General features: G+C 33.8%; 1 long non-coding RNA gene and 1 other non-coding gene across 3 annotated transcripts in view; both read right to left on the bottom strand.

The window, feature by feature from the left end:
* Positions 1–21,887, bottom strand: part of LOC146999527 (uncharacterized) — a 99,008-nt gene that overhangs the window by 68,171 nt on the left and 8,950 nt on the right. The window lies entirely within an intron of this gene.
* TRNAT-AGU (transfer RNA threonine (anticodon AGU)) lies at positions 6,231–6,302 on the bottom strand. The gene has a single exon. It is a non-coding gene; the product is annotated as a tRNA-Thr (tRNA).

The following is a 21,887-nucleotide window of genomic DNA, read 5'->3' as shown; positions in this document are numbered from 1 at the left end:
TTGACATTGCTGGACATAAAGCATCTTCAACACGTTTCAACATTGAACGATATTTGATTTTAATTAGCGTTAAAGCTGAAAAAGTAGTGTTATAAAAATATGTGGTGCTGAATGAGAGAAGAATATTTAATGCCATTTAAAAATAATGAGAAATCTACTTCTAACTCCGATCCAGAATTCATCAAGGATTTTTGTGAAAACTCAAGTTTAGGTTTGAATCGCTAGACAGCTTTAAAAATTCCTTTTGCACTTAATATAACAGCTAATTAATCTCATGAATATCAGTTAATGTAATATCTTTATAACCCTAATCTCATTAATGTCAATTAATGTAATTTCTTTAAAGTTTTATGAATGCAGTTTCTTTAAATTCAACTTGCGAACTGAATTTTTGTAACCTCCCAAAATTTCGATTTGCGACCTCATTTGGGATCGCGACCCATAGTTTAAGAAACACTGAGTTATATGTATATGGCAAAGCACACGTGTGCTATCTGCCTAAAGGAGAGATGCTTTCATGGAGGGTTTTAAAGAAAAACTGGCTAATATGCATGTTATATTTGGGGAAAGGGACAAAAACCAACTATGTAGCCAGGATGCTTGCCTGGGCTCGAACCTGGCTCGAACTACCTGCATTCAACGGCCTTAATCACTTAGCTACTGTATGGGGCCTATTACGTATGTCTTTTCCCAAAAAGGAATGTTAAGAACATCGATCTAAATTTTTTGGAAAGCTTTTTATCATTGTTCTCGGCGAAGCTTGATATACATCTCTTGTTCATTTCTATCCTGTTCATCCATACTCCTTGTAGAGACATATACCTGAAAATTAACAGCAATAGACTAATGAAATTTAACAGAAATAAATAAATTGCAATTAGCAATGAGATAATTAATACTTGGAAACGCCGCCAATAAAGCGTGTCGTTGCATAATTGTTACCAAATTTATTATTCGAAGAGAAGGTAACGCAAATAATACAGACTTTGAATTTGTTTTCAAACTATTCATATGAAAAAGGCTGTATCATGATTTAAAAAACATTAATGTGGGTAAACGACAACGTGGAGAACTATAGCTGCAAGATAAAATAACATTGATAACATATAAATTTATTCAGGGGGCAGAAATGGTAAATGCTGCGTACGAAAAACCGATAGTTGTTAGAAGATTGTTCTGATAGTTGTTCTGTTGTACTATGCGGTTTTTAAACAGACTTGTTACATTAAATGCAATATGTTTTTATAATTTAAAAGATACGTTAAAGATTTCTGTCGCAAATTTGGTAATATCTGTTAGAACTGTCAATTCACCAGGCCGCGTAGGTAATTAATATTGTGGTAACGCAATGTAAAGTAACATGAAGCGAAAAACCGAGAGATAAGATTATAGACTTGCCAGATTTTAAATATAGATGTTAGGCAAATTCACAGATTTAGATCGGTGTTAAGCTGGACGAGATCGAATGGAAGTTTGGCAGTTATGCGATTCAGAGTTTGACGGGTTGGCTGAATAGTTTTCTTTTTTGAAATTTTTTCCAGATAACACAAACAAGAGGCCATGTTTTCAATGTGCGGTTATTATTTTATTGCTTCTGTACTAATATACTGTAAATATTGCCTGAATTTTTTCCACTTGCTTGTTTAACTATGTGCTTCGATTTGTACTTGAACGAACTTTTAATAGTAACCTCATGTCATCAGCTTTGCGCCATACAATGTTCTTACATTTCATTTTCTCAGGTAACTCCTTATGATCTACAATTATTTGGACCATACAATATTTCGTAATAATCAATCAGTTTTGATGGAGAATGGACCTGAAGTCCGTGTTCTCCGGCGCTCTTCCCGAGATATGTTTGTCACATAACTAAACGAGTAAACAAAACCTTTCTATTGCTCCCCACCTGCTATGGTCCTCTGGTGTCCCTTGGGGATCCGCCTCATCCGGTTTCAAATCACGCTCAAGGTCAAAAAAATTTGCGAAGTGCTGTGGAATGTAATTAACACAACATGTGTCTCACAAAAAGCCCCAAGCTCGCAGGATGGTCATTAGTGAAGTTTTATAGGCCGTCTTCCCCTTTCTTCAGCTGGTCACCCCCCATGCACAAGCGAATAAATTTGCCTCTAGGAATCCGTACCAGAAAAGAATTATGATCTGGGACACTGGGCTGCTGTCATCTGTCTGACAGGACGTCCAGCGAGTTTCCTCCCCCCTACCAACTTTTTTTCAAACTGCGTTGTCCATTTGGAAGTTAATATTTACCCGGAGGTGAATAATTTTTCTTTTGACTTCTTTTAGCCAAGAAGCCATTTAAAACTCGGTGTTGCTGCTTTTGGTTTTATATATATATGTTTTATCATAGCCGGCGGTGTATTAATGTCTGCTCTGGTTTGGCAGTTGTATACGTTTTGTTAAAATAGTTTATAACTATAATTAAAATAACAGTATTTTTTAGGGACAATTACCACAGTAAATCGTCTCATAATTTATGCTACGCATTTTGAAATAATAATGAAATTGAACAAAGCACGGTGGTAGAGGTAAGGATTACCAAACTGATTTACAAAAGGATGTCTTGTTAAATTCCAAAAATTTGGCTTTTTTCAGCCTATGGTATTAAATTCATTTGATAATTCTCCATTTCTTTAATGTACACTTTTACCAATTACATAAAAATCACACGTAGTTAGAAATTTTAATTATGGGAAAACATTATTTTTTCCCGAGGTGAAACCTTGCAGTTTTTTTAACGCTTGTTTCCCATCCAGTATGTCTAATCACGGTGGTGTATCCTGAAGTCCCACGACGTGTCTTGAGAATTTTTATAATTCATATGCAAACTTAAAGTTCTAGTGTCATAATTCTTCCAATCAAAATTTTTTACGACGAAGACAGCGGAATCAGAACGGAGAACAAACTTGTCTATGTTTAGGATGATTTGTTTAGTGGTCTTTCAACCGTAAGATAACTTGCTGAACATTATGAAAAATAGCAAGCTCAGGTGTCAGATGAATAAGTTAGTATTAATAAAAAATATAAAAATTCTAGATAACTGTGTGGTAACGTGAAGTGTGCCCAGTAAAGTGTGTCGATAATTGAAAAAAATTGGAAATTGTAAACCATCCAACAAATATTTGCAGCAATGGTAGCAATATTAAAATTCAGAATTCAAATTGCCTGTTACCCGCTCAAGTGCCTTCATACCATTTCTAATTACACAAATCAGTCATGGAGTGTAATATTCGTAATAGTCACTTTTACTGCTTATCGAATAACCAGTCACTAATGTCAAGCATATCCTTTCTTGTATTTTCGGTTACAACAAAAGAAAGAAACAATATACATAGTACATGAATTCTTTTTATGCTACTGTGAGAATTAAGAGAACTACAGCTTTTAAAAAACTCTTAGGACTTTCCTTTTATCTTAAAAAAGCCTAAAAAGAAGACTACCATTCGGTAATTAATTTTGGCAACTGGTTTTGGCCACTCCTTTCACTGATTACTTAGATTTGAAAATTCTCTTATCATTATAAACTGAAAAATGATAGGATTCATGTTATCCTTTCATGGCGACCATATTAAAAAGTAAACATTATTTCAGAAAGCATAAATGAATAACTAAATAAATGAAAATATTAATTCAGAAGTCAAACAACAAAAATCAGCGTTATATTTACAAAATTTTCACGGGACTAGTTTCGATGGTTTTACCGAACCACCAACCTCAGCTGCAAAACCGCAAATGAACAAGATAGGAAATAATAATTAGATTATAGAAGCCCCAAACAGGCTTACTTTTTGCTTTCTTTTTTGCACGTGGTGTGGCCGCCATTTTGTGATTGCATGAGTTTCGGTAAGTACTTTTTTGCAATTTTCAAGTTATGTTTATGTTTTGTATATTTGGATTTCTGCGTGTTATTGTGTCTTACTTAAATGAAAATATATCAAAATTTCTTCTATAAAAATGATCAGTAGTTCTACAGAAGACCAAAATCATTTGCAACCGTGTGTGATCAACTTAGAGAGGTTTGTTTGTTTGCAAGACCATGTGAAAAAAAAAACCAATCTGTTTGAGGAATGGAATGCTTTACTGAAAAGCTTTTTTAAGTTATATTGGCTGGTAGTCACGTTAAACGTGGTTTACCCATGGTTACCATTTGCGTTAAACATGGTTTACCACGAAAATCTATGCGGCCCACCCGGTTCATCTGGAATCAAATTCAAGTCGAACTGCCAGTGTTCAGCGAACTTATGACTTCGCCTTTGGTGGACCCTTAGAGTGCTTTAAAAAAGGTATATGTAGAATACGAGTATAATTTCTGGTTTGCGACAATCTCTCGCAAGCGAAATATCTGAAAATGATGAGAATTTTTGAGAACGATAATAAACATCGGTATTGATCATAACCTTTTCAAAAATCTCTGCAGAAAGCAAAATTATCCGGAACTGTATGTAGTTAGTTGTCTTGGGTAAGTTTCACTACATTTTCTAAAATTACATTACATTTCAAAACACTGTCTTACTAATTCGTATTCTTAGATCAATGATAACGATGCACGAAGAATCAACTAACTATTGAATGAGATGCATTCTTTTAAATGAAAATTAATTGTTATTAAATTGTACTAAGAAGAATAAAAACCATAATATAGCCATCATACAGTATAGCGTATAAAGTAGTAAAATATTCTTTACTATCAAAAGTTTAATACCTAATTTATTTCCTGTTCAGAAAACTTAAGGAAAAAAAAAGAACAGCTTTGCTTTTTTCTTTCTTTCTTTTTTTTTTTTTTTGACACCCCTGCTTGTGGGGTTCATTTGCTGATTCATTTATTGTTTGGCTTCTCCCAACTCTATGAAACCGCCCCTTGCTTTATCCTCACAACGTCTGACCTTGAATACTTGAAAATCCCAGGGGCGATTAGGTCTGAATGCAAAAGAAAAGCATGCATACCACAGAGATTCTAACCTACCGCATTCTCTCCCAGACAAACCACATTGCTTTTCCTAAACAGGAACCGATAATCGAAAGTCATCTGCCATTCTATACAAGTAAACAAAAGAAATTATTGCACTGTACTGAGAAAGGAAAAAAGAACGGCAGACGACTTTACGCACTAAATTCATAGTAATTTATTATGTTATTTACTGTTTGGAAGAAATACACAGCAAAAAGCTAATCGGCTATAATTTTTTTTCCATTCAAAATATTTATATCTTTTTATTTATTTAGTATTTATTTACCCAAAGGGCTATTATTCTCGAAGCGAGATTTTGCGTTACTTCACTTTAGTGCGCTGTTTTACTTTTCATTCGCGTCTGTTGTAAAACATGAGATATTATTCTTTCATACTTAATCTGTCTGTTATTAATCAACAATTTTATTTTTTAATCTGATTGATTTAAATAAAATTTAATTCATGATATAGTTGATTCAAAACGTTAAATAATTTATAGAATAAACAGTATTACTTTTTTACTGTTTCAGAATGAATATAAATTTGAATAAAATTTATGGATTCAGTTTCGCAAAGTTTGTTCTGTATTCCTCGAAAACTACTATCATTCGCTTCCAGAAAAACATACTCTACGGAGTCATACCATGGGGCAGGAAAAAATACTCTTCATAAGAGTAGTAAAAATTAATTTATTTACAGAAAATTGCAGGTTCAATACAACTTCCGGTTTTACATACCGCTATCTTACAAGGAAGAACAGTGGCGTAGCTAGAGTGGGGCAAGGGGGGCAACTGTCCCTGGGCGCAGCATAATGGGGGCGCCAAATTGATGTTATGAAATTTTAAAATGAAATGTTTTCCATTCTTGGCACATAGAAACAGGCGTAAAACCTTCAGCTGTTCCCAAGCGCTGAGAACTCTAGCTACGCCTCTGAAGAAGAAAATGCTGCTGCAGCTATGTAGTGGCATCAAAATGTGTGACTCGTCAGTAGCCAACATTCTCTCACCTTAAGTTAACTTAGCACAAGTTTTCACATCAAAGTCTCAATTTTCCGGGGAGAGGGGGGGGAAACTTATACAAATAAAATATGTATTCTACTACTAAAATTAATCTTTAATGGTAATTTTCTTTATAGGAGTAATTCTTGATCGGGCTTCTAGTAATTGTACTGATATTCCATGCTTTGATTCACATCTGATAAATACTGTGGTAGCATTTTAGAGTCATTAGGTATATTGGAAATCCAAAGAGATGAAAAATTAAGAACCGCCTTCGCCGGGAATCGAACCACGGACCTCTGGAATACTGGCCCAGCGTGCTACCGTTACACCACGAAGGCACGCTAGAGAAGTGGGAGAAATACCTTATAGCATACGCTGGTTGACTGGCGTCACAGAATTTCACCTCATTAGCTCTCACCAAACCATCTAGGTACATTTATATTGGTTAAATATAGTACGTCTTTCGTCCACTTAAAAAATTCTTCCTTTACATCATTATTCACTCCAGCATCCCATGTTTCCTTTGTTTTCCAGGTAGACTACATTATAGAAACCATATAAATCCTATACAATTGAAAACTCGATTAAGAACCATCAGGATTTTGCTCTTAGTCACCACTTCATTTCCTTTAAATTCATTCCCTCTGGACTAATTTCTGCAGTATTAGCTTCTCTATCCCATTAACAGCCGCAAAACATTTTTTTGTTGATTTCAAGTATAGAAGTTTCCAAACAATTGTGTTCCGACCTCTCAAATAAACGGAAAAAAAAAAAAAAATTTCGTAACCCCCAGTGCAAGTAGTAAAGTTACAGTTGTATTTTCTTTTCACTTATTCTTACTTCCAGCAGCTTTTCCCATTTCTGACCAACTTAATTTAGTTTTCATGGCAAAAGAATCTTTTTTTACGTTCTTTCCTTTCACCTGTAAAGAATTTTCCTGCGACATCTGATCCAATTAATATTTCAGTAGGACTTGGTTTCTTTTTATGTCACTTATAATAATATTAGAATTTTCAGGTTCTAGAATTCAAAGTCCATAGCTAATTCGAGAGATGTCACTACAAATCATTTCTTGATCTATTACTTGGAAATTACATCAAGACTACGTAAATAGATCATATAAAATTTATGTACCGATTCATTTGTTTCTGTCCCTCCAAATAAAAAAAGTGTCTCTCTAAATATGTACAATGGCTCGCAACTCATATTTTAAAGCTGAAAGCAAGGCTTTAAAATGTGTCACTTCTGTGATCCCGTATCAATTAATGCGCGAACATAACAATCAGTGTTATTACCTATTAAATTTATGACGAGTGTCTGAAGAAAAATTTCCTGATTAGAAAACGAATTTGAATGTAATGTATCAATATTGATACATTACAATGTATATACATAATATTGTATTACAATGTATATACATAATATTGTATTACAATGTATATATACATTATACATTCTTTTTTTAGTCCAAAGAGGCAATTTTCCCTGAAGGACTATTAATTTCGCTTTGGCATTTTGGGTCGAAAACTTTAAAAGGCTGTATCACTTTTCGAATCGTTGCCACCATATATTATAGCACTGTCTTATATTTAAAGAAATTAAATAATGAATAGTCTGCATAAATGTATGTATGTTTCTCGCATTATGATAAAACAACGGTATTTAGAGCCATCAAAATTTGAATAACGTAATCTTCCATAGAATATGGGCATGTGGAAGCCCTAATTAATTTTTTTTATTATCGATTTCATATTTTGTAACACTTCAACGAATTTTTGGTTAAAAAACTAAACGATTTCAAAGCGAGCAATAGCAACACTGTACGGGAAAAAAAAAAAAAAAAAAAAAACTCTAGCGCGTGAGACTTTGTATGGGAAATTCTAAAGATATGCTCATTTTAAAATTAATTTGCGATATTGCTGTTGAACTGAATTTTATAGTTTGAGAACGTAGAACATGATATTTAATAAATAAAGGTAACACACAAAACGTTAAAAAAAGTTTTGGACGTAATTTAAAATCTGAAACCTTTCAGTTTTTTTTTTTTTTTTTTGTACACCAGAGTCTAGTTTTTCACAAACTGAATTATTTTTTTCTTTATGTTTATTATCATTTGTTTTTTGTTGTACCGGACCGGACACATTATCAAAAAAAGTCTCTTTGAATATAACACACACTTCATTAAAACCTCACAGTTTTTTCCATTATGCTTTGATTTTCAGACAACAAAAACAATATCTTTTAACAAATATATATTTTTTTCTTTTATGTCTAGGATATATTTTTAGCTTTCAAACATTCATTACTGTTATGTACACATTACTTAAATTGTTAACCCACATTACTTAAATTAATTTCTTTAACAACGAATAAATCAATAGCACTAGCAGTTCATTTACTTTCGAATTTGCCTTTTGTTTCCCTTAAAGGATTTATTCTTAAAATTAAAACCTGAAACTGCAACTGAAACGTGTTGTTCTGTTTGCACTTCGTTTCGAATAAATTTCATTTAAATCACCGAGGTGATCTTTTGATGCTCCTTAAATTTATTGTCTTTGAAAAAATTTTAACAATTCTTCTGGAATACAGAATGCCACCAATGGAAACAGATTTGCAGTATATGTTTCAGTTGCTAAGCCTAGAGATTCTAACGCCCTCAAATGAGCTTCTAATCTGTCATACAAAGCTGAAAATTAAGAAGTGGAATTTCTCGTTGTATTTTGTACGACTAATGACAAAAGTGTTCTAATAAAAACTTCTATTAATTAATCCTTTTCGGCAAATCTTGATCTCAAAGCTGCTTTTCTTACTTTTGAATAATTATCTGCAGTTGCAACTATCTACTAATCCTCTAGGGCGAGAATTTATCACACTTGATTGAATAAAATACTGGAATTTATCCTCAGGATCTATATTAGCCTCTTCATATATTGTCTTAAATAAGACTCAAAATGGCAACAATTCTGTATTATTTCCATAAAATTTCTTTAGCTGAATTCGCAGAAATTTAAACTTTCGTTTTCGAGAAATATTTACACTATAAGAAGAATTTGCTACACTATCAACATCAGTTTCTTTCTTTCCTGTTTTTTAATCTAAAATTATTTTAACCGTAAAACAATTACTTAAATACTGTTCAACAGACGTACTTTCGTTTCTGAGCTCCTGTTTTGCTTTATTAGCTTCTAACATTCCATTAATGATTTTGACTATCTAAGTTTTATAATTCTTCAATTTTTTTTTAAACGTCTTCATATATTTTGATGATAATCCATGTGAATTAACTTCTTGCCACTTTCTTCCATTTCTTCCATTTGATGATCTTTTCTATGTTACAAATAATGTCCTGTCACCAGAAAGCCAAATACTGGAATACGATCACTTACTTCCAAGAAAGCAAACTCTACTGAGTCTTTATGTGGCAAGGCAAAAAATATTCTTCGTAAGAGAAATAAAAACATAAATTTGTTTATAGAAAATTTCTGGTTCGTTACAAGTTACGGCTTCGTATATCACTATCTTATGAAAGAAGAAAAGAACACACTATTGCCGATCCGCTGTAGCTAAGTATTGTATCAAAAGGTGGGTTCGTCAATAGCCAACAGTATATATAATGATCAGAGACAAGAAGACCTTATGTTTTACTAAGTTGTGCTGTTTGCAAGGTATATTTACTTAACATTACGCATTTTATTTATTTTTTACTTTTTAAATTATAATTCTACTATGTAGGAAAGTTTCATTTTGGGGAAAATGCTTTGTTTTAGACGGTTGGATATTTCATGACTCACGTTGATGGAAGGATGTAGTCTATTCTTATATCAATTGAACAACTTTTTATAGGTCAAAACTTCTTTAAAAATCTGTGATCCTTTCTGATTCTGTTTCTGCACTACAGGCTTTTTGTTCTAATAAAGAGGTTGAGATCCCGGGCGTCCTAGGATGCAGGACTTGAGAATTTTCCTAATAAGGTGTCTTTCCAGTAGATCCCCTTTCATTGTGGCATTGAGGGAAATGAGAGGGCTGATTATCTTGCCAAGAACGGAGTTTTCAGAAACCTTTCGCGAAATCGAGATTCCATTCAGCTAAATTGGAAATAGCTAGGATTTTCAGGTGCTTTCTTCATGAGTAATTCAGGTGCTTTCTTCATGCTTTGCATCTTTCCAGTGATAGACCTTGGAATGTACTTTTTCTAGACCATGACTTGTTCCTTCTTGACTCACCTCGTACGGTTGCAGTTGCAACTTTTAGCACGTCAGGTGGGCACAATTGCCTTCCTGCTCATCTTTTCCGTTTTAACACTGTGGACTCTCCTACACTGTATTTATCCTAACATTGTGTTCTCTTTGTGTGGCTGGACAAGATATAACATTTGGAGGAGTGCCCTGCACTATCTGCTTTTTCTTCTTCTGAGGGGAGATATTGGACAGCCTGTTGTGTAATGGCCTAGTGGACAAACAACTATCATTTGATTAATAAAACATTTGGGGGGAAGGAGGGAGGTGAAAGTTTGACTTATTTAATTCTCTGCAGATTTTATGAAAATTTTAGGAATGTCTTATCGATTGTATAAGTGTTCTATTTCGGAACTAAGGAAAATAACTACTATCATAAACCATCAACGTAAAACAAAAAAAAAAAAACAAAAAAAAAAAAGGGGGGGGGATGGAGAAAATGCGTGGAATATCAGCAATTATAATATATGATGATATATTGGGAGTAATTTTTGTCCACAAAATAAAAATTTCTTTCTTTTTTACAAGAGTTTGTATTTAATAATACTGTTAACGTTCTGTCATAAATGCCGTTTTTGACATTTTTTCGTTTCTAATTTCTCCGTTATTTACAGTGTATTCTTGTTTTGGAATATTTATTAAATTTACGTCACCAAATGAACTTATTCTCCATTTAAAACAGTTTCAAAACACACACACACACACAAAACTGCTAACAGTATTTTTCTGTTAATTATAATATAAGTTATTTTTCATTTCAGTGTTTTTTAATTTCCAACAGTGATTCTATCTACTTCGTGAACGTCGTCCCCGGTATTACTTAGATCAGGAGAGCCCACTGTACTTACAAACTGTGACAATACTAAATATCATGCTAGCAAAGAGCAACTTCATATTTAAAGTATCTAAGTTTATATATGTCTGGTGAATAAAATCTGTAGGAAGTGGTAATGAGTCTGATAGTTATGTAATCACGAGTTCTGTTTTTTCAAAATTGAAAACTCGATTAGTTTATAGTCATGATAAGGTTTGGTTTATTTGATTACGGCAAAATATACTACAGCTGTCTGCATAAGAAAAGGGATAACTTCGTGGAATACTTTCTAAGTTAAACTAGCTCGTATTCACGTTACATATGGGAGAAATCACAAAAACATCCATGTAGTCAACCTGTTCGCCGGGATTTGAACACAGGTCGAACTATCAGTGTTTAGTAGTTTTAATCACTGGTAAGGGCTCATGATCGGTGTTACTATCTTTCCAACATTGTTCATTCCGATATATGATGGCGATGAGAGCTACACTGCTTGTCAAAATTAAAGAATATCGATAGAAATAAAACTTAACTCTTATATACTGAAAAATTATTAACTTTATTTAATACAAATTATCATGTTCACCAACTGATTAATTCCAAAATATTGAATATAAAATCAAATTGATGGAAATTAAAAAAGTAACGGTAAAATTATCTCGCTCTATTCTGCAACAAAACTTTCTTTAATATGATGTATGGTTATCTCTGACAGAAATGCAGACTTCATACCTTGATTTCATGAACTTACCAGATTGCTGGTCATGTCTTTTGGAATTGTTCGCCATTCTTCTGAAAATGTACTTTTCATATCCTGGAAACGGTATTTGATGCTCTGCAGTTCGACGATCTAAGGCATCCTGTACATGTTCAGTCGGGTTCAAGTCTGGTGAATAAGCTGGCTAATATATTCGAATGATACATTCTGTGGAGATGCTGGATGCGAACAAACATTATCATCCGTTAACAAAAAATCTGAGTCAGTAGCGTTCATAAACAACTTTGAGACAGAATTTTCATCAAAGATTTGCAGCTCGGAACAGCCATTTTTGATGATTTCAGACATGATGACGATTCCGTTTTTATCCGACAGCGACACAAACTCAAATGGGCCCCTTTGGAAAATAAAATGAGTGGGAGACGAACGATTACTTTTATCGCATTAAGTTCAACCTCGTGAAGCATTTGGGCAGTAATAGACAGTTGATTCGAGTTTCTGTGGCAATCTTACTGACTGAAACCAACTCTCTTGTAGTTGCATCATGATTTGCGACAGTTAACATTGTCAGAAAACGGTTTTCTCATGCAATTGTTCTTAACTATTCTTTACCAAGCTGTCTATTAAAAGCTGCTTAAAAAGCGATTCCAAGTTCTTGTTATGAAACCTTGAGGGATATTCAGATCTTGGGTTATCTCCATTTATGTTTGTTTCTCTCTCGAATCTACCAATAAAGTGTCCTTTTTGCCTTCACTTAAATGATGGCTTTGATTCATTGCTAGTGTTGTTACTGATACTAGGTTAGCCATTAGGCTAGACCAGATCCATGAGTCCGAGACCCGTCAATATTTCCAATACGAATGTAGGTCTTTTGAATGAGTTCTCTTTTACAAGTCGTAAACAGGTGAGAAGATGTTCAGGAGTGAAATGATCGGTATTATATTTCCTATAGATGAAGTAGATCTTATTTTCCATGTGAAATTTAAGGTATTTAGGTTTCCACTTAGGAGCCTTGCCAAAGTAATTTGCTGAGTACGATTACCACCAAAAGCAATAGCTCCTCTCGGCTGCACTGCCAAAGAACCAATCAATGAGCCGGAGGAGAATGCTAGGAAGAGGCAGCAACAGATTTAACTCTCGAGTAGATCTCCAAGAAGGTTGTGGTGCCAGTGGTCAGAGTCATTGAAGTACCTTCCTTAGCCAGGGCATCAGCCATTTCATTACCACTGATGCCAATATATGAAAGAGATTCATTTACAGATGTACATCATGATGGGAAGAGAGATTTTGCAGTAGGCCTAAACAGAGAGTGGAGGCTTATACCAATACGAGGTCAATTTTGCAGGTGCTGGATAGAACTGCGACTGTCAGTCAAAATCCAGATATCTTTGCAAGCAGTGCAAGTGTATGTAGTCCTAAGGCCCTCCTCAACTGCTATAAGCTCAGAATGAAAAACAGAACAGTGATCAGAGTTTCTAGTCTTAAAATTAAAGTTGTTAATAGTTATTCTAATGAAGCCTCCACTACCGCAATTCTCATGTTCATTTTTACTACCATCAGTGAAAATCTGAAAGACATTGATTCATAACTACTGAATACTGATCTCGCTCAGAAACTAGATTAATTTTAAGCATGCACTTGAATTCCAATATTGCGTGGAATGGCCAACACGTTATCAGTCGCACATATGCGTAGAAGTCTAGTTTTACCTTGAAGTTCAAATAATTAACATAAATAATTATACCACAGAACATTGGTTAAAAGTTTTAATCAGTGAGTATAATTTTTCAGACTATCCTTTAATTTCGATGAGCAGTGTAAATGTTTTTAATAATCTTCAGATTTGTGTGTTATTACGTTATGCTTATGTTACCACACCATTTATCATCTTGGCTTTATCGACTTGATAAGTACTGTTATTGAAAGAGACAAGAGATCTTTATCTTTCACAGAACTTGGCAATTAATCATTTTCTGTATGCTGTCATTAGATGTGGTACAAGATTTTAAAAATTATTTTTAAAATTATAACCATATTGTTTAACAAATTAAACGATCTAAAAGTAATAAAAGCACTTCTTAGCAAATTATTTAAATATATTTATTTCAGTTTTTGATAAGACAGTGAAATCTTTCACGGCCACCAACTTCAAGATGACTTAACTTCTCTAGCTATTGTAGCAATTTATTTGTATATCTAATTAAAGTATCACATGTTTGGTGTATGGCGATTTGTTTGCTTTTTAGTTACATTTAGATTTAATTTGAATCACATCATATTTTCATGCCTTTCCAAGTAACTAGGAGTTTTCATCATATATCCCATCGAAACCGTCCAAACTATGCGCAGCCAGATTCCTCGTTTGGAATGCATAAACCATAAAGAGTGTCTAAAGAACTACACCTGTACGACCCATAGTTTTCGAGATAAATGCGAAAGAAAAGTATGACGACATAGTATAAAGCGAGGGAGGGAAAAAAAAAAAAAAAAAAAAAAAAACTTTTATTGGAAATATGAAGCGTGGTGAACATTGGTATTTGCGAATGCTTATTTACAAAAATGCTCAAAATATCCGCCACGCATATCGACGCATGCATGCACTCGCTGTGGAATGGCTGACTGCACACGTTGCCACAGCGTGGTGTTCACCAAAGTACACCGCAACATGAAGAAGAGAAACTAAGTCACTTTTATAGTAAATAGGTTTCGAACAAACGAATTCCTACAGATGGCTTCACAGGATGCAATCCAAAAGTCTGAGATCTGGCGATTGTGGCGGCCATAAAACCGGACCCCCACATCCGGTCCAGCGGCCTGGGTATTCCATATCTAGCCAATCACGTTTAAGATTGCTGAAATGTGCCAGAGCTCCATCATTCTGGGACCGTAGGTGATATGACACATGTGATGTCATACTTTTATTACGTATTTATCTCGAAAAATGTCGGTCATATACACAACACTTGGGACATTTTTTATATATCCCAAGAGAGGAATTTGGCTCTGCAGTATTTGGAGGGTCTCGATGTGACACCTGTGCAATTTGTATGTTAAGATCCAGGTTTATGATTATCAGCAATTTTCAACAGTTATTTAAGTACATTCTGATTACAATTAAATATGCACTATTTTGAAAAATTCATTGCTGCATCTGGATAGTTCATTTTTCAGAATGCAAGAAGTAATAGTTAAACTGTAGCAGTTTATATACTGCAACTTATCTCGAAATTCCACTTCCCCCTTTTTTAACTAGCTTGTTCATCTTTAGGTTAATCGCAGATTATTATGCCTTCAGAATAATTTATTTTTAAATAGAGTCAAATATTTTAATTACATTCATTCATGTACTTTGCGTAGTACTGTTGCATTTAATATGTAAGCTTAGCTAGAATCCCCATGATATTATTGTACTTTGAATGAAAATCTGTTTACTTATTTTTTATGTTTACAAATAATCCTGAATTAACATATATTTCTATGCCTTCTCATATATCTAGGGCTTTTTTTCATACATAAATATGAATTTTTCATCTACTATTTACTAATTAAGATACGAGAGTGGATGAAAAAAGGTTACAAGGGTAATAAAAATTAATTATTAACAATAGACATACAAAAGGGAATTAAAAGGCATACTTGCTTATAATTTTTCCACACAATCACCAAATCTATTTAGGCATTTAATCTGAATGCAGGACAACATTTTTAACCTGTCCTGGGAGAAATGACATCTCTGCCCATTCAGCCAATTCTCCGTAGCTGTTTTCACATCACTCTGAAGAGACCCTCGTTTCAGATAAATTTTCCTTCAATTTTGGAAAAAGGAATATAGTCACTGGGTTATATTGGGGGGGGGGGGTGAATCCAGACTTCCCACTTAAACTTATCACTATATGGTATTCCATATGCAGCCAATCAGATATAGGAGAGCTGAAATGTGCCGGAGCTCCGTCATGCTGGGACCATAGGCAATAATGATGGATGAGACATCATACTTTTATTACACATTTTATCTCAAAAACTATCAGTCATACAGGCACAGCTTTTCGGTCTTTTAGTATTATGTATTCTGAGTGAGTAATTTGGCTGCGCAGCATTTGGAGAGTCTTGATGTGATAGCATGTATATATCTGTGCAATTTGTATGTTAAGATCCATGCTCATGACTATCAGCAATTTTCAGCAGGTATTTAAGTACATTCTGATTACAATTAGATATGCACTATTTTGAAAAAGTCATTGCTGCATCAAGCTAGTTCATTTTTCAAAATGCAAGCAGTAACAGTTAAACTATAGCTAGTTATATATGCTGGATCTTCTCTTGAAATTCCACTTCTTTTTTAAAATTCTCCTTTTGAAATTGCACTTCTCCTGACTTATCTTTTAACACCAATATATATTGCTCACCCTTGGTTTAATCTCAGATTAGTATACCTTCAGAATAATTTATTTGTAAATACGAGACAAATATATGAATTGCATTCTTTGTCTAGAATGCATGTTCTTTGTCTAGTATTTTTGCATTTAATATACAAGCTCAGTTAGAATCACCATAATATTTTTGTACTTTGTATGAAAATCTCCTTACTTACTTTATATGTTTACAAACAATCCAGAATCACTATGCGTTTCTATACCTTTTCACATATCTAGAGTTTACCTCGTGAATCTTCCACCTAGTACATACAAATTAAGATACATATTCATGGCACTCAACAGTTTCACCTGAATAGTAAAATGCATTCCGATTACCACAGAATGTACATTGTACCTATTTGTTATCTTATCATCATATTGTAATCATTCACATGATGAATGTATCATAAACATTTATTGGCCATGTGGATATACTCCATTTTACAGAAAAGCACTACTAGTTAAATTATAATATATTGTACATTGAATCATTTCATGAATTTGTACTTTTCCCTTTTTAAAAACAATATTCACACCTAGTTTAATCTTAGATTTTTGTCTCTTCAAATGTATTTGTAAATAGTGTCAAATATTTGGGTACTGTTCTGCTATCGGAGTCAGATTCAGAAATGGGTTAAAGTTGACTTCAGGGTACCCCTTGTATTATAACGAAGTTGTTGTTTCATTTATCGCCAAGTTGTTGTTTTGTTTATTGCCAAGTTGTTGTTTCATTTATGGTAAACTGAGTAGTTGAATGTTATAGAAACCCTATTATGACATAATCGTTTGCATTATTCCAAGAAATTTTGAATCATGGGATGTTTTGTAAGGGCTTTTGTGGTGTGTGTTTAGGAAATACATTACTTGTTTCATTGTTTAGACGGTAGAATGGCTGAATGTAGTAAGATTAATTTGAAGTTTTTGTACGATTTGGAACGAAAGGGCAAAAGTGCATTTATTGACTGGTGTGTAAATGAAGGTTTACTTAGTAGCCATTTTCGGTACAGACCGGAATACGTAGGATGTTTTTGACTCTTATTTTTGTGAATTTATGTGGTGACGCCAATATACGGATTCTAGTTCAGATAATTTTAGGAAGTTTTTGGATGCTGTTAAGGAATTTTGTGTGCCACAGACGTAAGTGGATATTTTCTTTGTGTAATGCTTAAATGCATAATATTAATGCATAATCCTTTTTATGTTATTTTATTGTTTAGTTTAAAATGTAGTTTATTGAGATTATGAATTTTTTGTTTGCCTGTACTGTAGAATTGGGTGCTCCTTTGACTTTTTAAGTGAAAATATATCGGTGTAGATGGACAAACTCAACGGAGTGCGCAAAGCTTAGTTTGTGCAATTCTCTTTTGTTTTTTTAAGTGAAAATAGGTCGATGTGTGCATGGATAAAGTCAAGGGAGTGCGCAATGCCACTTTTATGCAATTCTGGGATTTTTTTTAAAGTGAAAATACAGTAGATGGACAAAAATATGGAAACACCTTGTGAAATGCATGTTTGAAAAGAAAGATTGATTTTAATGTAATATGTAGGTGGCGCTAGCGTTTTTGACTACTGACGTCACCTATACAACTTTGTAAATGTGCTAAACAGTTCAGTTGTTGTCGGAGTACTGTTATGTGAGGTTGTCATTGCATTATGCCAGAGTTAACAGACTTCGAACGTGGGCAAATTGTCGGAGCACGTATGGTAGGTGCTTCTGTAAGCAAGGTAGACGAGGTGTGTAGTGTTTCAAGAGGTACTGTATCGAAGATTTATTCCGCATATTTGAAAAGCGGAAAAACATAATCTGCTAAATCACAGCGCGGACGAAAGTGTGTACTGAGTGATCGTGACAGACGATCATTAAGGGCAATTGTGACGAAAAATAAGAAGACCACAGCTGCAAAAGTTACTGCTGAAATGAATGTTGTGTTACCGAACCCTGTGAGTACCAAAACAATTAGAAGGGAGCTTCATAAACAGGGAATTGCTGGCCGTGTTGCAATTGAGAAGCCACTCATCAGTGATGCTAATGCCCGTAACAGGTAAAGGTGGTGTTTAAGTCATAAAGCCTGGACTATAGAGCAGTGGAAGCGAGTAATATGGTCTGACGAGTCTTCTTTCACATTGTTTCCCACTTCTGGCCGAGTTTACGTCTGGAGAACGCCATCTCAAGCCTATAATACAGACTGCTTGTTGCCAAGAGTGAAACATGGCGGGGGTTCTGTTATGGTTTGGGCAGCCATATCGTGGTTCTCTGCTAGCCCCATGATAACTGTGTCAGGGCACATGACTGCCAAGACTTATGTGAACATTTTGGCCGATCAAGTTCATCCCATGGTACAAACTTTGTTCCCCAATGGTGATGGTGTCTTCCAAGACGACAAAGCCCCTGTTCACACAGCTCACATTGTCCAGGACTGGTTTTCTGGGCACGAGGATGAATTGTTCTATCTCCCCTGGCCACCACAGTCACCAGAACTGAATATTATCGAACCTTTGTGGTCTACATTGGAACGGAAAGTGCGTTCTCGTTATCCACCGCCAACATCGTTATCTGAACTTGCCACCGTTTTGCAGGAAGAATGGTATAATATTCCCTTGGCAAACATACAGGAACTGTATTTATCCATTCCGAGAAGACTGCAAGCTGTTTTGGATGCCAACGGGTTTCCTACACCATATTAAGCAAAGAAACATGTTTTTCTAAAGGTGTTTCCATATTTTTGTCCAACCCCTGTAGGTTGATGTTGGGCATGGGTACCGAGTTTGCGCAGTTCTTTGTCTTGTTATTTTGGCTTTTTTGCCAAAATATGCAAGCCAAAATAACAAATTAAAGACTTGCACAAATTCGGTATCCATGTACCGCCAAAAATCTCCTAGTTTCGCCAAGGGGTACTCTAATATATACTTTTACCCAGAAATGTATGTATGCACATGTTATGTAGGTGCATATATACACATGTACACAGTGGCGTAGCGAGGGGGGGCAAGGGGGTGTATAATGCCCCAGGCGCCGCTCGCAAGGGGGCGCCAAATAGTCTCCTAACAAGATTTTCTGGAAAATTTAAGTTTTTTTTTTTGATTGATTTCTTGAAAATGTATTTAAAATTAATAATCATTGTAATATAATTAATTATTTATTTCCTTGTATTGCTTGATAAAATGTGTAATAAAATGTTTGCAGGACATCAACCAAATATATCCGTATACAAAACATTCTTTCTGACCACTTTATTTCTCTAAAAATAGAGGTATATTTTTACTTTTTTAAACGAAATGCATGTATAGCTCGCGCTTTTTATTTTAAAACGATAACACGACCTTGTCCCGAATTTCTCAAACATATCCAGTTTCCAGAAACCGATTCCATAGTCTGGAAATGACATTTTGGAAACTCTTAACGCTTCCGCTACAATGGATTGTGTTTGACTCTCCTGTAAACGACTGATGGCCTTCCTAGCTACCGATTCAACTAAATCATTTTGTTGAGACATCGTATATTCATTGCTACAAAGCATTCGACACGTGTCAATTGTTTTTAATCCCGTACTACAAAAGGAATGCTGCAGGTTTCCTTACTCCTTATCTAAAACACATAGTTTTCGAGGTCACAGGCTAAATTTGCATATTCCCAACTTTGTAAGTATTGCAATTTTCCTTTATAATCTCTTCTATTTCCTTTTCTTAAAAAGGTTGTCGATTATATGGTTATTTCATACCGAACCACAATATCCCCTAATTGTTTTGAGCAGTGAATATGTCAGCAAGATGTTCTAAAACTCCATTACAGATCTATAGAGAAAATGTTTTTCCAAACCTAAGAGTCGCACTTCAAATACTCCTTACTATTTCATTATCAAATGCTAGCTATGAACGTTCGTTCAGCAAATTAAAATAAATTTTGACATATTTGCAATCAACGATGGGACAAAATCCCCTAAGTCCTCTGGCACTTTTAAATGTGGAAAGAAAAGAATTTAAAAGGATCGACTAAAGGATCGATGAAGTAATTGATAAATTTGCTTCATCCAAGGCAAGAAAAATGTATACATGGTAATTAATTGTATTAATGTATTATAATATTATATTATTATTAATAAATATATTTACTTATCTATAATATAAACTTTTAATTGTTTAAAAATTGTACTTTTTTAAAAACAATTATATGTAATTCTATTTTTAAAAACAATATGTAAAATAAATAATACTTTTTTAGCTAATTCTAGATCATTGTATGTCTGATTTTTCCGCCGACACAGATACATTTACGAATCCAATGCTAGTGTAGTTAGGTAGTGACTATTCTTAATATATTTTAGAGTATTTTATGGCAGATTCAGCATTTTAATATTATTTGCATTATTTTTTTATTATGAATATATTCTATACATTATATTACTATAAGTGTTTTTTTTGTGGGGGGGGGGCACCAGTTATGCTTGCTACGCCTCATTCAAAACATTATGTTTGAATGAGCATGTACATCCGTTCATCCATCCATACATGCATACATACATCTATTTCTGAATCCGGTCCCGATAACAAAAGAATATCAATATTTGTGTAGAATGTAGGCTTGAGTTCTGAAATATTTTTTACAGTACAGCATTTAGTGTATTTACTTATTTAAAATCACCTTAGTGGGGAGGGAAAAAAAAATAGTGTGTTTTCTTATTTCACATGCTTATACTCAAGAGAAACTCTGTGTATATCATCTCACATAAATTTAAGTGTGTTGTGTGAATTCTTTATTTGTTAGCTTGCCCATCAAGTGATTATCTGTTTACTATATTTGAACTCTCACTGCTGAGCCAAAGACAATTCTGCTTCAGTATTCTTATGTAAATATTAATAACTGCCTGAATGGAGATATTACTTCATGTCAATATAGAACATTTTCCCATTGCAATATAAGTTCTTCCAGCCTGCCCAGATCAGTACCTAATGCAGACACTTTTACAGAACAAAATGATTTTGAAACATAGAAGATAGAATTCTATTTGAAAGATAAAATTCCGCCTCAGATTAAGGTTACCTTAAAGAGGTTTTTTTTTTTTTTTTTTTTTTTTTTATTTATTTCTTTTAATTTTAACAACAGTCTTTGAAAAACTGGAAAGCATTTGAAATAGAATTGAATAACAAGGGAATTCTGTAGACTACAATTCTTTAACTATAGCTATTTTTAAAATTTTGTTCAATTGATGCTATACTCTTTCGTTTTCACATTTTTCCATTTGCTCGGAAAAGAAATGCAGAAACAAATGGTAAAGCTTTTAAAATTTAAACTCTTAAACTCAGATTTTCTAAAATATAAGCAAAAGTGCTCTAAAATTTCAGTCAATATCAGCCCGTGTTTTAATTAAAGCCCAGACTAGCATATACTTCTGCTATTTTGAAGTTAAGATAATTTAATTTGTGCTAATTTCACTTACTACAAACAAATGACGTTTCTTTATCATTAAGGTAAAAATTACACATGAAGTCATTTGGTGGCTAGGTTAGTTTTTGCTTTTATCGTGTAGATAGAGACATTTAACTAATATTATAACTCCAGATAAATTATTCAGTTCAAAATTAATATAATTCCAGAAATTTATTCAATTATTGTAATGAATGAAATCCAATAAACACATTTTTTGTGATTTTCTTTATATTTTAAGTAGTGGTTTGTTGTATCTTAAACATATTTTAAGCAGAAGTCTATTTGTGCCTGTATGGCTAGATGATAACATTTCAAT

The sequence above is a fragment of the Stegodyphus dumicola genome, chromosome 1 (genome assembly GCF_044657685.1).
Source record: "Stegodyphus dumicola isolate Sdum_Otavi_A_Nest chromosome 1, ASM4465768v1".
In the NCBI taxonomy this organism is placed as follows: domain Eukaryota; kingdom Metazoa; phylum Arthropoda; class Arachnida; order Araneae; family Eresidae; genus Stegodyphus; species Stegodyphus dumicola.
The sequence above is the reverse complement of the archived record's forward strand: the minus strand, read 5'-3'. Positions and strand labels throughout refer to the sequence as shown.